The sequence below is a fragment of the Lathyrus oleraceus genome, chromosome 7 (genome assembly GCF_024323335.1).
Source record: "Lathyrus oleraceus cultivar Zhongwan6 chromosome 7, CAAS_Psat_ZW6_1.0, whole genome shotgun sequence".
Classification (NCBI taxonomy): Eukaryota; Viridiplantae; Streptophyta; class Magnoliopsida; order Fabales; family Fabaceae; genus Lathyrus; species Lathyrus oleraceus.
Window position 1 is genome coordinate 436,170,342 of NC_066585.1, and position 12,034 is coordinate 436,182,375.

Genomic DNA, 12,034 nt, shown 5'->3' on the forward strand with positions numbered 1-12,034 from the left:
GCGCTAAGATCGTAGAGGTGGCGGTCGGGGTTTGTGACATCAGTTAGGGTGGTATTGGGTAGCACAACACTCGGGACTGCTTGGTTGTTCACCATAAGATAATAGCCTCCGCCTACTCTGTTTTTAATCAGGCGGCTAGAACGGCAATAGCTGATGTCCATAGACAGGGGAGGTAGGGATTCTAAAGTTTGGAGTCTATCCCCTAGGTTCAGGCCAAGTGCTATGGAGGTTATTAATCCACCAATTATAAAGGGTTGCCGGCCTCTAGCACATAAGGTGCGGATATGATGAAAGAGAAAGGAGGCGGCGTTTACCTGGGCTTGCGGTTCGAAGACGCACTGGAGGAAAAATAACTCCTTTGAGTTGACCTTGCTGTTGTTTGGTCTACCAAAAACTGTGTTTTGCAAGATACGGAGAAAATAACGGATGGTGGGGTTATGGATGTGGGAGAGAAGGAGTTCTTCCCAGTTGTAGGTCTCTATACCGGAAATTTTCTTAAAAAGGTCAAAAACGCCAACTGTGTTCCAGTTTAGGTCGGGAGGGATTTTGGGGTGGACTTGGCCTTCTGTGGTAAATTGTAGCATGGTACTCAATTGGTTTTGGGTTAGAGAGTACTCGGTGTTAAACATGCGGAAGGTTGCGGTACCGGTCAGAAATTCACCCTCACCGGCGGGAGTGGTGTAGTCGTAAGAACTTAGGAATTCTAAGGTTAGGGAAGGGTAGGTGGGTTGGTTATGAGTGCAAAGGAAGGTTAAATCGGCTTTACGGAGCATCCACTCGATACCTTGGAGTAAGCCTAATTGTTGTAAACAAGTTAAATCGGGGTACCTGGTGGAAGCGACGCCTCGCTGCTGGAAGCGCTCGAATTGCTCTTGCTGATAGTTGTCATCTCCGGATCGGAAGATGATATTTCCGAAATTTTGATTTCCCGCCATTGTGATGAATTTTTGAAGGGATGATTTGGAAAGAAAAAGAAATGTATTTGATATGAGAGAATTGTTTGTGGTGAATGAAGGAAGTTTTGGTAGGTATTTATAGGAGAAGGATTGGAAGGTAGAAAGAAAAAGTGGTTGAAGAGTAATTAAGTGTGGTAAACGAAAAAATGAATGGGGAAGGTAAAAATTAAAGTGTAACGTTCGTCTCCAACGGCTCCCTAACGTTCACATGTCTGAGGGGCGTTACGCTCGTCACAAGGCTGTGACGTTCGTAACAGGCGTTTTGCGTGCCGTTCGTCATGGAGTGTGTGACGCTCGTCACACAGTCCTTTTTGGCAAGGCTTCAGTAGCGCTTCACAGAATTACTTTGGTAGCGTATTTTAATGTTTCATTTTGCTTATGATCATTTTTAGTCTGCAGTTTTAATGTATTGTGCACGCTTACTTGCTTTGTATAATAATAATAGGTAACAACAGTAGAGCATAATAGCCATTGCATAATAAAATTAACTAAACAGCTTCAATAAAAATGATCATAATGTATTACAGTGAAAGAAAGCAATGAAATGAAATAGAAATAAACATGAATTCAAATAACATTAATGAAAAATCTAGCCTAAAACTAAATAACTTAGAAAGAAAAATAACTAAATTCCATCTATCTTCGGATCTCTGGCCGGAGGAGCAAAAGAGTTAACATGATGCCGTAACATACGTAACTGACTTGCCGTGCTGCTCATGTATTCTAGGATTTCAAGTCTCAAGCTGTGGAAATCTTCCCTGAGGGCGTCTTGTTCTGACATCAAGGCTTCAATGACGGTTTTAATATCTGTTCCTGGCATATGATGTCGGAGATCAGGCATGGCTGATTCTTCGGTCAGGACAGGCTGAGGAGGAGGATCAATATCATAGTAGCCGGAAGGTGTCTGAGGGTCAGATTCAGCAAGAGAGGTATGGTCAACATAGTGCTCATAGTCATCACAAATCTCATAATCCTGGATGGATTCAGTGGATCCAGCAGGAGTTGGGGTTTCATTCAGATTATAGAGCCAGTTCCTTTGGTTGTGAACACTAGTTCTAGGATCGGGCATGGTGAATAGGCAGAGAACCTGGTTATCAATAATAAGCTCGAACTCATCAGACCCTATGTTTGCTATAAACATAGTGTTGAAGAGGAAAGGTATACTCATAGTAGTAATGCCACAAAAAGGGCTAAGGTCAAGCATAGGCTGACGTAATCCAATAGCATTACCTATCATAGTGATCAAACCGCCTATTCTAATGGGTGCTCGCTCATCCTGGATAAGGTGGTCCAAATTAGCTAACATAAAAGTAGCACCGTTTACTGGACGGTTCTGGGAAGCACAAAATATGATGAAGAGTTCATCACGTGAAACTGAAGTACTATTTGGCTTTTTCCCAAATAAAGTGTGGGTCAGGATCTTATGGAAATAGCGAAAAGCCGGGTTATGTATGTTTCCAGAGAGAAACTCATGTTCCTCGGGCTCATCATTTCCAGTCAGCTTACCCCAAAAGTGTTCAAGCTCTCTATATTCAAAAAGTTCTTCCTGGCTTACAGTGAATGTATCAAAGGAGGTAGGAAAACCCAAAAGGTTGGTGAAGTCTCTAATATTAAATTGGTACTCCATATTGAACATTCTGAACTGGATAAAACCTCTGCTAATTCCTTTTCCATGGCTAGGTAGATAGATTAATGAACTAAGGAATTCTAGTGTGAGTCTCCGGTAGGTGGTGAAATGTCTCAGGATAGGGGAGGTCTCCCATCCTATCTGATTCAGCAAAAACAGGACACTCTGTCTCAGTCCAAGGGCAGTCATAGCCCAATCATCAGCATATAAACTAGGTAGCATCTCTCTAGCGGCTAGTTCTTCAAACTTTCGTTTCTGAGCCATTCCTCTGAACTTGATACCCATACGATCAGAATGTCCCATCTGGTTAGTGTTAGCTAGAGAAAAGAAACATGAGTTTAAGTCAGGATTTGGCCAAATGCCGAAAGAAGAAAAGAATTATTATATATATATATATATATATTTTTTTTTTTTTTGAATAAATCAATAATGAATACTAAATAGAAATTAAAAGAAATAATTAAGAGAAAAATAGGGAATTGATAATAATAATAGAATAATAAAATAACAAATTAATTTGTGGGTTGTCTCCCACTAAGCGCTTTGTTTAAATGTCGCAAGCTCGACAAAGAAACTGTTAAATATAGTCTATGAGTCCTGGGGGCGTTTCGTCTAAGTGTAGAATTTGCGAATCCTCGTTGGTTTCCGCATAGTGATAATGTTTCAGACGTTGCCCGTTTACGGTGAACGGTTCTGTAGATTGTCCTTTTATTTCTACCGCTCCACTGGGAAAGATTTTAGTGATATGAAAAGGTCCTGACCATCTGGATCGTAGTTTTCCCGGGAATAACTTTAGTCTAGAGTTAAATAAAAGTACTGCGTCGCCTTGCTTGAAGATTTTCCTTGATATACGCTTGTCATGCCATTGTTTTGTTCTTTCTTTATAGATTTTGGCATTTTCATAGGCGTCTCTTCTGAGTTCCTCTAATTCGTTTATGTCAAGGATTCTCTTTTCACCGGCGGCTTTATAATTCAAATTTAAATTTCTAATAGCCCAATAGGCTTTATGTTCTAATTCTACCGGGAGGTGACAGGATTTTCCATAAATGAGCTTAAATGGGGTCGTCCCTATGGGAGTTTTATAAGCAGTTCGGTATGCCCATAAAGCTTCTGGTAATTTCAATGACCAATCTTTCCTTGAAGTGGCGACCGTTTTTTCTAGTATTTGCTTGATTTCTCTGTTAGATACTTCCACTTGTCCACTGGTTTGAGGGTGGTAAGGTGTTGCTATCCTATGTCTCACTCCATATTTAAGTAGTAGTTTTTCGAGTACCTTGGATATAAAGTGTGATCCACCATCACTGACTACTATTCTTGGGATGCCAAATCTCGGAAATATTATATTTTTAAAGAGTCTAGTTACTACTCGGGTGTCATTTGTTGGAGAAGCTATAACTTCGATCCATTTTGATACGTAGTCAACTGCCACGAGTATGTATTTGTTACCGAAAGAGGATGGAAAGGGTCCCATGAAGTCTATCCCCCACACGTCAAAAATCTCTACTTCCAAAATACCTTTTTGTGGCATCTCGTCACGTCTAGATATGTTTCCCGTGCGTTGACATCTGTCACACTCCTTAATAGCCGCATGTACGTCCTTCCATATAGTTGGCCAATAAAAGCCAGCTTGTAGGATTTTAGAGCAGGTCTTGGATGTACTTGTGTGTCCGCCATAAGGCGCAGAGTGACAGTGTTGGATTATATTTTCTACCTCTTCTTCGGGTATACATCGACGAAAAATACCATCGGGGCCTCTTTTGAAAAGTAAGGGATCATCCCAGTAATAGTGTTTTATGTCGTGGAAGAATCGTTTCTTCTGTTGGTAAGATAAAGTAGGTGGAACTATTCCGGCAGCTAAATAATTGACTAGATCAGCGTACCATGGTATGACAGATATAGCTAAGGTGGTTTCTACTTGCATGTCGGAGTTGTTCTCTTCCAAAGTAGCTATGAGTTTATCATACGAGAAATCATCATTAATGGATGTTCTTTCTGGTTCAAGGTTCTCAAGTCTAGAGAGATGGTCTGCTACTACGTTTTCAGTTCCTTTCTTGTCCTTGATTTCTAAGTCGAATTCTTGCAGTAACAAGATCCATCTTAGGAGTCTAGGTTTAGCATCTTTTTTTGTTAAAAGGTACCTGATAGCAGCGTGATCAGTGTAAACTATTATTTTGGCTCCTACCAGGTAAGAACGAAATTTATCTAGCGCAAATACCACTGCTAGGAGTTCTTTCTCGGTTGTGGCATAATTCATCTGTGCTTCATCCAGGGTTCTGCTAGCGTAATATATAACGTGAAGCTTTTTATCCTTTCTTTGTCCTAAAACAGCACCTACAGCATAATCACTGGCATCGCACATTATTTCGAATGGTTCATTCCAGTCTGGTGTCTGCATAATGGGTGCGGAGATCAATGCTTGTTTAAGAGTTTGAAATGCTTTTAAACAGTTATCGTCGAATATGAATTCAGCATCTTTCATCAACAGTCCGGTTAAGGGTTTAGTTATCTTAGAGAAGTCTTTGATGAATCGTCGGTAAAAACCGGCGTGTCCTAAAAAGCTTCGTACTTCTCTCACAGTTCTTGGGGGTTGAAGATTTTCGATTACCTCTATTTTGGCTTTGTCTACTTCAATTCCTCTGTTCGAGATGATGTGTCCTAAAACAATGCCTTCTTGTACCATAAAGTGGCACTTTTCCCAATTAAGTACTAAGTTTACTTTTACACATCGCTCCAGAACTCTTTCCAGGTTTTCAAGGCATTCTTCGAAACTCTGTCCGTATACAGAAAAGTCATCCATAAATACTTCCATGATGTTTTCGAGAAAGTCGGCGAATATTGCCATCATGCATCTTTGAAAAGTTGCAGGGGCATTACACAGACCAAACGGCATTCGTCTATAAGCGAAGGTACCAAAAGGGCATGTGAATGTTGTCTTTTCTTGGTCATCAGGGTGAATTGGTATTTGAAAGAAGCCTGAATAACCGTCTAAATAACAGAAATGTGAATGTTTAGCTAATCGTTCTAACATCTGGTCAATGAATGGTAAAGGGAAATGATCTTTTCGGGTTGCTTTGTTTAGTTTCCTATAATCAATGCACATTCTCCATCCCGATTCGATTCGTTTAGTTGTAGTTTCTCCTTTTTCGTTTTCAATAACGGTTATGCCTCCTTTCTTTGGTACAACGTGTACAGGACTAACCCATTTGCTATCAGATATAGGATATATAATACCTGCTTCTAATAACTTGGTTATTTCTTTCTTTACTACCTCACTTAGGATCGGATTTAGTCTTCTCTGGTGTTCCCTAGAGGTTTTACAGTCTTCTTCTAACATGATGCGGTGCATACAAATAGAAGGGCTTATTCCTTTGAGATCGGTGATGTGGTATCCTAGTGCGGTTGGATATTTTCTTAAGATATGTAGGAGTTTTTCTGTTTCGAGTCTTCCTAGATCTGCATTAACTATCACAGGTCGTTCAAGTTCTAAGTCTAGGAATTCATATCTCAGATTTTTGGGAAGTGTTTTCAAATCAGGGGTTGGTTTGTTAAGACACTGCGTAGGATCCGGTGTTATTGCTAGGCATTGTTTAGATTTGTCCTCTAAAAGATAGTCTGATGATTTGTCTTCTCCTGACTCTGCTTCTTTTATGCATTCATCGATGATATCCATGAAGTAACATGTATCTTCTATTGCAGGTGCTTTCAAGAATTGGGAAAGAATGAATTCAATTTTCTCTTCACCTACTTCGAAGGTGAGTCGTCCTCGTTTTACGTCTATGATTGCACCGGCAGTTGCTAAGAATGGTCTTCCTAGTATAATAGGTGTCGTATCATCTTCTCTAATGTCCATAATTGTGAAGTCAGTGGGAATGTAAAACTGACCTATGCGTACGGGAACGTTTTCAAGGATTCCTACAGGATATTTGATGGAACGATCTGCTAATTGCACAGACATTTTGGTCGGTCTTAATTCTCCCATTTCCAGTTTCTTACATATGGATAAAGGCATAACGCTAATTCCGGCTCCTAAATCGCATAAGGCTTTGTCGATGACAAATTTTCCTATGTGACAGGGTATAGAGAAACTACCCGGATCCTTGAGTTTAGGGGGCATGTTTTGGATTATAGCGCTACATTCGGCAGGGAGTGTAACGGTTTCGCTATCCTCAAGTTTCCTCTTATTAGAAAGAATTTCTTTTAAGAATTTAGCATATGAGGGCATCTGCGTGATAACTTCGGTAAACGGAATTGTAACGTTTAATTGTTTAAGGAGATCAACAAATTTTCTAAATTGGCCTACATCTTTGGTTTTAACAAGCCTTTAAGGGTAAGGTATAGGTGGTTTGTAAGGTGGTGGAGGTACATAAGGTTCCTTCTTTTCTAGGGTTTCCTTATTACTCTCTTCCTTTTCCTTAGGTTCACTTTCCTCAGTAGATTTCTTAGGGTTTTGGTTTTCTATCCTTGGGTCAGACGGTCCTTCCACTTCCGTTCCACTTCTCAATATAATTGCATGAGCTTGGCTTCTCGGATTGGGTTGGGGCTGTCCAGGGAATGTACCAGTTGGTGCAGCAGTAGGTGCTTGTTGTTGAGCTACTTGAGATATTTGCGTTTCCAGCATTTTGTTATGGGTAGCCAGGGCATCTACTTTGCTTGCTAGTTGTTTTAGTTGTTCGCCAGTGTGTATGTTCTGGTTTAAGAAATCTTTATTGGTTTGTTGTTGGGAAGCTATAAAGTTTTCCATCATGATTTCCAAGTTGGATTTTCTAGGGGTATTATTGTTAGGATTCGGTTTCTGATATCCTGGAGATATAGATGGGGCTTGATTTGGAGACTGTCCAGGTGCGTATAAAGCATTATTACTCTTATATGAGAAGTTTGGATGGTTCTTCCAATTTGGGTTATAGGTATTCGAATAGGGGCTTCCTTGAGCATAGTTTACTTGCTCTGTTTGGATTCCAGTCAAGAGTTGACATTCCGCAGGAGTGTGGCCTTGGATTCCACAGACCTCGCAATTCTGAGTTATAGCAACCACGGCGGCTGGAGGTGATACGTTTAAACTTTCAATTTTCTGGACCAAAGCATCCACTTTTGCATTGACGTGATCAAGGTTACTTATCTCGTACATGCCAGTTTTCGGTTGAGGTTTTTCCACATTCGTTCGTTCGGTTCCCCACTGATAGTGGTTTTGGGCCATGCTCTCGATAAGCTGGTAAGCATCAGCGTAAGGTTTGTTCATTAGTGCACCACCTGCAGCGGCGTCTATTGTTAACCTTGTATTGTATAAGAGACCATTATAAAATGTGTGAATTACTAACCAGTCTTCCAAACCATGGTGTGGGCAAAGTCTCATCATGTCTTTGTATCTTTCCCATGCTTCGAAAAGAGACTCGTTGTCTTTCTGTTTAAATCCGTTTATCTGGGCTCTTAACATAGCTGTTTTGCTTGGCGGAAAATATCGGGCAAGAAAAACTTTCTTCAACTCGTTCCATGTGGTGACTGAGTTGGAAGGGAGAGATTGAAGCCATCTTCTAGCGCTATCTCTTAATGAGAAAGGAAAAAGACGAAGTCGAATCGCCTCTGAAGTGACACCATTAGCTTTAACAGTATCAGCGTATTGAACAAATACGGATAAATGAAGGTTTGGATCTTCGGTAAGATTTCCAGAGAATTGGTTCTGTTGCACAGCCTGCAACAATGAAGGTTTAAGTTCAAAGTTGTTTGCTTCGATTGCGGGCGGAGCAATACTTGAATGCGGTTCATCTTGCGATGGAGCGGCGTAATCTCTAAGAGCACGAGCTGGTTCTGCCATCTCGGTTAAAGAAGGAAAAATGTTTTTGAAATCTGGAAGGTTTATAGGAGGGAGATTGTTTTCAGCACGATATTCCCGAATTCGTCGTAAGACTCGGAGATATAGTTCGATATCGTTGATTCGTAAATAGAGCGGTTCGCCTTGAGAGCGAGTGCGTGGCATACAAATCAACGAAAGAAAGAAAATAGAAGAAAAAGAAACCTTAGTCTCTACAGCGTAACGGAAGAGTTACGATATCGATTGAATAAAAGTCCCCGGCAACGGCGCCAAAAACTTGATCGCTCGACTGGGTGAGTCGAGAATGGGATACAAACTGCAAGTGCACAGTTCTATCGCGTAGTTTTAAAAGATATCGATCCCACAGGGACTTATGAATCGATATACCGTTATCTAAGGTTACTACGTAAATCTAAGGTGAAAATGTTCGATTGTTTGGGGAAAAACTAAGAGCTAAACTAATATCTAGATTAAATATTAATAAAACGGATATCGGTATGTAGTTCGTCAAAACTAGGGAATCAAGTCTTTGTCGGTTTCTTGGTTTTAAAATGAATCGTTTCGGTTAACTTCATTGGTTAAAGGTTCTATCTCAAACTCTCGCTCTGTTGAATAAACCATGATTTTATATTAATGTTGCTGTCACTTATAATTAAGTCAAAAACCATATTTTGAAAACAATAAAGTTGCAGAAACTCCTTTTAAGAAAATACTGACCGTTTTAAACACCCTTATCTCAAACTCTCGCTCTGTTGACTTAGGTTATATAATTAAATCCAAATGCTTAACTCTCGTCCTCACATCCAATCTTTAAAAATACTTTTTGGAAAAGGTCAGAATTTAATTAACTCTAAAACTTGCTCTCTCCCTGATCTAGAGTTAATGCCTAACTTACACTGTCCAGTTAAAATCTCAAACTCTCGCTCTATTGATTTTAACTTCTTTATGTCTTTTACTTTTGTAAAAAATTCTTGTTATTAAACCTGTAAGTTGAAACCGTAAAAAGATTGATTTTGATTTTAAGTTTAAATAGACCGACTCAGTCTTGATCCCTTATTCTGCTTACTTTACATACCGATACCTAGGCAAATTAGCCAGACATGCTAAATAAATAAGAATTTATATCATGCATAAACAGACTCATTCCAGGCAGGCAATATGAATAAACAATAGAATAAAACATTAAAAATTAAATAACAATTAAAGAACCTGAATGCGTAATACAATGGTCTTGAACACTCCACCACAAGCCGGTAGGATTTGTTCTTGGATTCTTCAATTAGACAGTAAATTAAATCAAGGAAATAAAACTGGAATATAACGTAAGGTTAAATCCGGTATAAAGTTGCACAATAGTTTCCGGTGTAGAAACTATTATGCGAAAAATATCTAAAAGCTAAAACTGGAAAGGTAAATTTGCAAGGGAAAAAGAATGTAAAGCTTACAAAAGAAATAAATAAAATAAACAATGCTAAGTTGCTGGAAAGGAAGAAAAATAAGCAAAGGCGTGAAAAGAAAATTTGGCAGAGCTTCGGCAAACTGAGCGTGCAAAAACTGAGACTTTTTTAGGTTTGTGAGATGGCTATTTATAATAGCCTTGGTAACTGCATTCCGTTTCCCACGAGTCTTCAGCATGGCTAAATACACGGCGTGGGCATAGGACACGAACTCTCTCAACGTTCTTCTTCAATTCTTCTGAGAGCGTGACTTGCGCCAAAAAGCTAGTGGAATGGTGTGACGCTCGTCACACCATGTGTGACGCTCGTCACAGGGATGCTTCTAGTGTGACGCTCGTCACAACCCTTGTGACGCCCGTCACAGGCACAACATGCGCTTTCTTTTGGGCTGGGCTTGGTCTTTGATATTTGTTTCCTTTTTACTCCTTTCTACACCTCTTTTTCTTCCCTTTTTCACTTTTGTTTCAAAATGGGTACCTGATGTAAATAGAAAAGAAATACTGCATAATATCTGATAAAATGGGATAAATTAAAGTAAATGATAATATAATCTAATTGAATTAAGTCTTCAAATGTGATATAATTTCATGTTATCAATTCCTCAAGTGGTTAAGGCTCAGGCTGATCAGGGCATTTCTAAGTCATTTGTCAACCAGAAAGTCAACAGAAAGTCAACTGAGGGCTAGGAGGTGGAGAAATGAGTTTCAACATCTCATTCATGTCCCAAAGAGGTTCATTCAACATATCAAACATCTACCTTGAAGATTTTGAAGTCAGATCAAAAGTTTCCAAAAATGGAAAGTGACCTGTAATTTCAAGTTTCCAAAAATGGCAAGTTTTTGGACCAACTTGAACTCAACTTTCCAACATCAAATAAGATTCAAATGAAATTTTGTCCAACATGAAAGTTGAAGATCTTTCTCTCCCTTTTCCAAAAAGTCCAAGATCATGAATTTCTAATGAATGGTTAAGGAGTTATGATCAAATCATTGCAAAGTGTGCTTGAAACTTCAAATGGCCATATCTTTTGAACCAAAACTCCAAATTTGGTGGTTCTTTTTGCATTGTTCTTATCATGTCATGAGGTTTCCAAATCAACCATCACATTGCATGAAATGTTATCACATGAGCATTGGCATATCCAAGTCAATTTTGGAGGGAAAATTGGAAATTTAAAAATGGTGCATTGTATGGACTTTCTACCATTGCCATTGTGTTTGAAATGTAATTTTGAATGAATTTGGGCCTTGGTGTGTACTGTTCACGTGTGCATCTCATGCATGAGGTGAAAATGCAAATTTGTGCATGCACCTTATACTCCCTTAATCCCAATTAAACATGGCTTAGTGTTAATTTCAGAATGATTAAGAAGGCATATATAAGCTTAATCACAACTGTTTCATAAACAACACACATTTTCAGATCTAGATTTGGAATTTTGATCAAAATTTTCTCTCACAAAGAACTTCCAAATTCTTCACACAAACACTCATTTCCTTGCATGATTCTTGATCCTGGAGTAGTTTTGAGTAAGGTTCAACGTGCACTTTGAAGAATTCGTGCCAGATTCAACCATGCTTGAAGCTTGAAGGTGTTCATGGCAAATTCAAATTCAGTTGGATCCACATGTGTTTGAGCTTCCAATTCTTCATCAATCATCTCCACAAGCATCCTGGAAGTGATCTGGATCATTTGAAGCCTTGGAACGTGCAAAACAAGAATCTGCTCTTCAAGAAGGTGAAAATTCGATCTCAATTATTCTTCAATTCATGAGCATATTCGTGTAGATCTTTGTTTGTTGAGAATTCTGAGCCAAAAATCGTGTGAAATGGAGCATTATTGACTGAGTTATGTGCGTTTGAAGTTTTGCATCCAAAAATATTTTCTGTCGATTCTCTTTATTCTTGATGATTTGTGTTTAGCCATGGCTTGATCCGTGTTCACCATGAAAAGAGCTTTAAAATGATGTACGGTTTGTGGTTTTCTGGGGAAATTTCTGGAAAACGTATGAATGTTCTTCACTGTTCATCTTCTTCATCATGAAGAAGATGAAGATTCATAGATAGCGTCGGTTTCTGGATAATTGCGTCGGTTTTTTTGCACATAGCGACGGTTCTGCGCCCAGGCTAGGGTTCACATTGAAACGGTGTCGTTTCAGGCCAAAGCGCACGCTCATTCAAATTTGGAC

At 39.3% G+C, this 12,034-nt stretch overlaps 1 pseudogene; it reads left to right on the plus strand.

The window, feature by feature from the left end:
• The first annotated feature begins 7,907 nt into the window (after nt 1-7,907).
• On the plus strand, nt 7,908-8,007 carry LOC127109174 (uncharacterized; annotated as a pseudogene).
• Nucleotides 8,008-12,034: the final 4,027 nt, after the last annotated feature.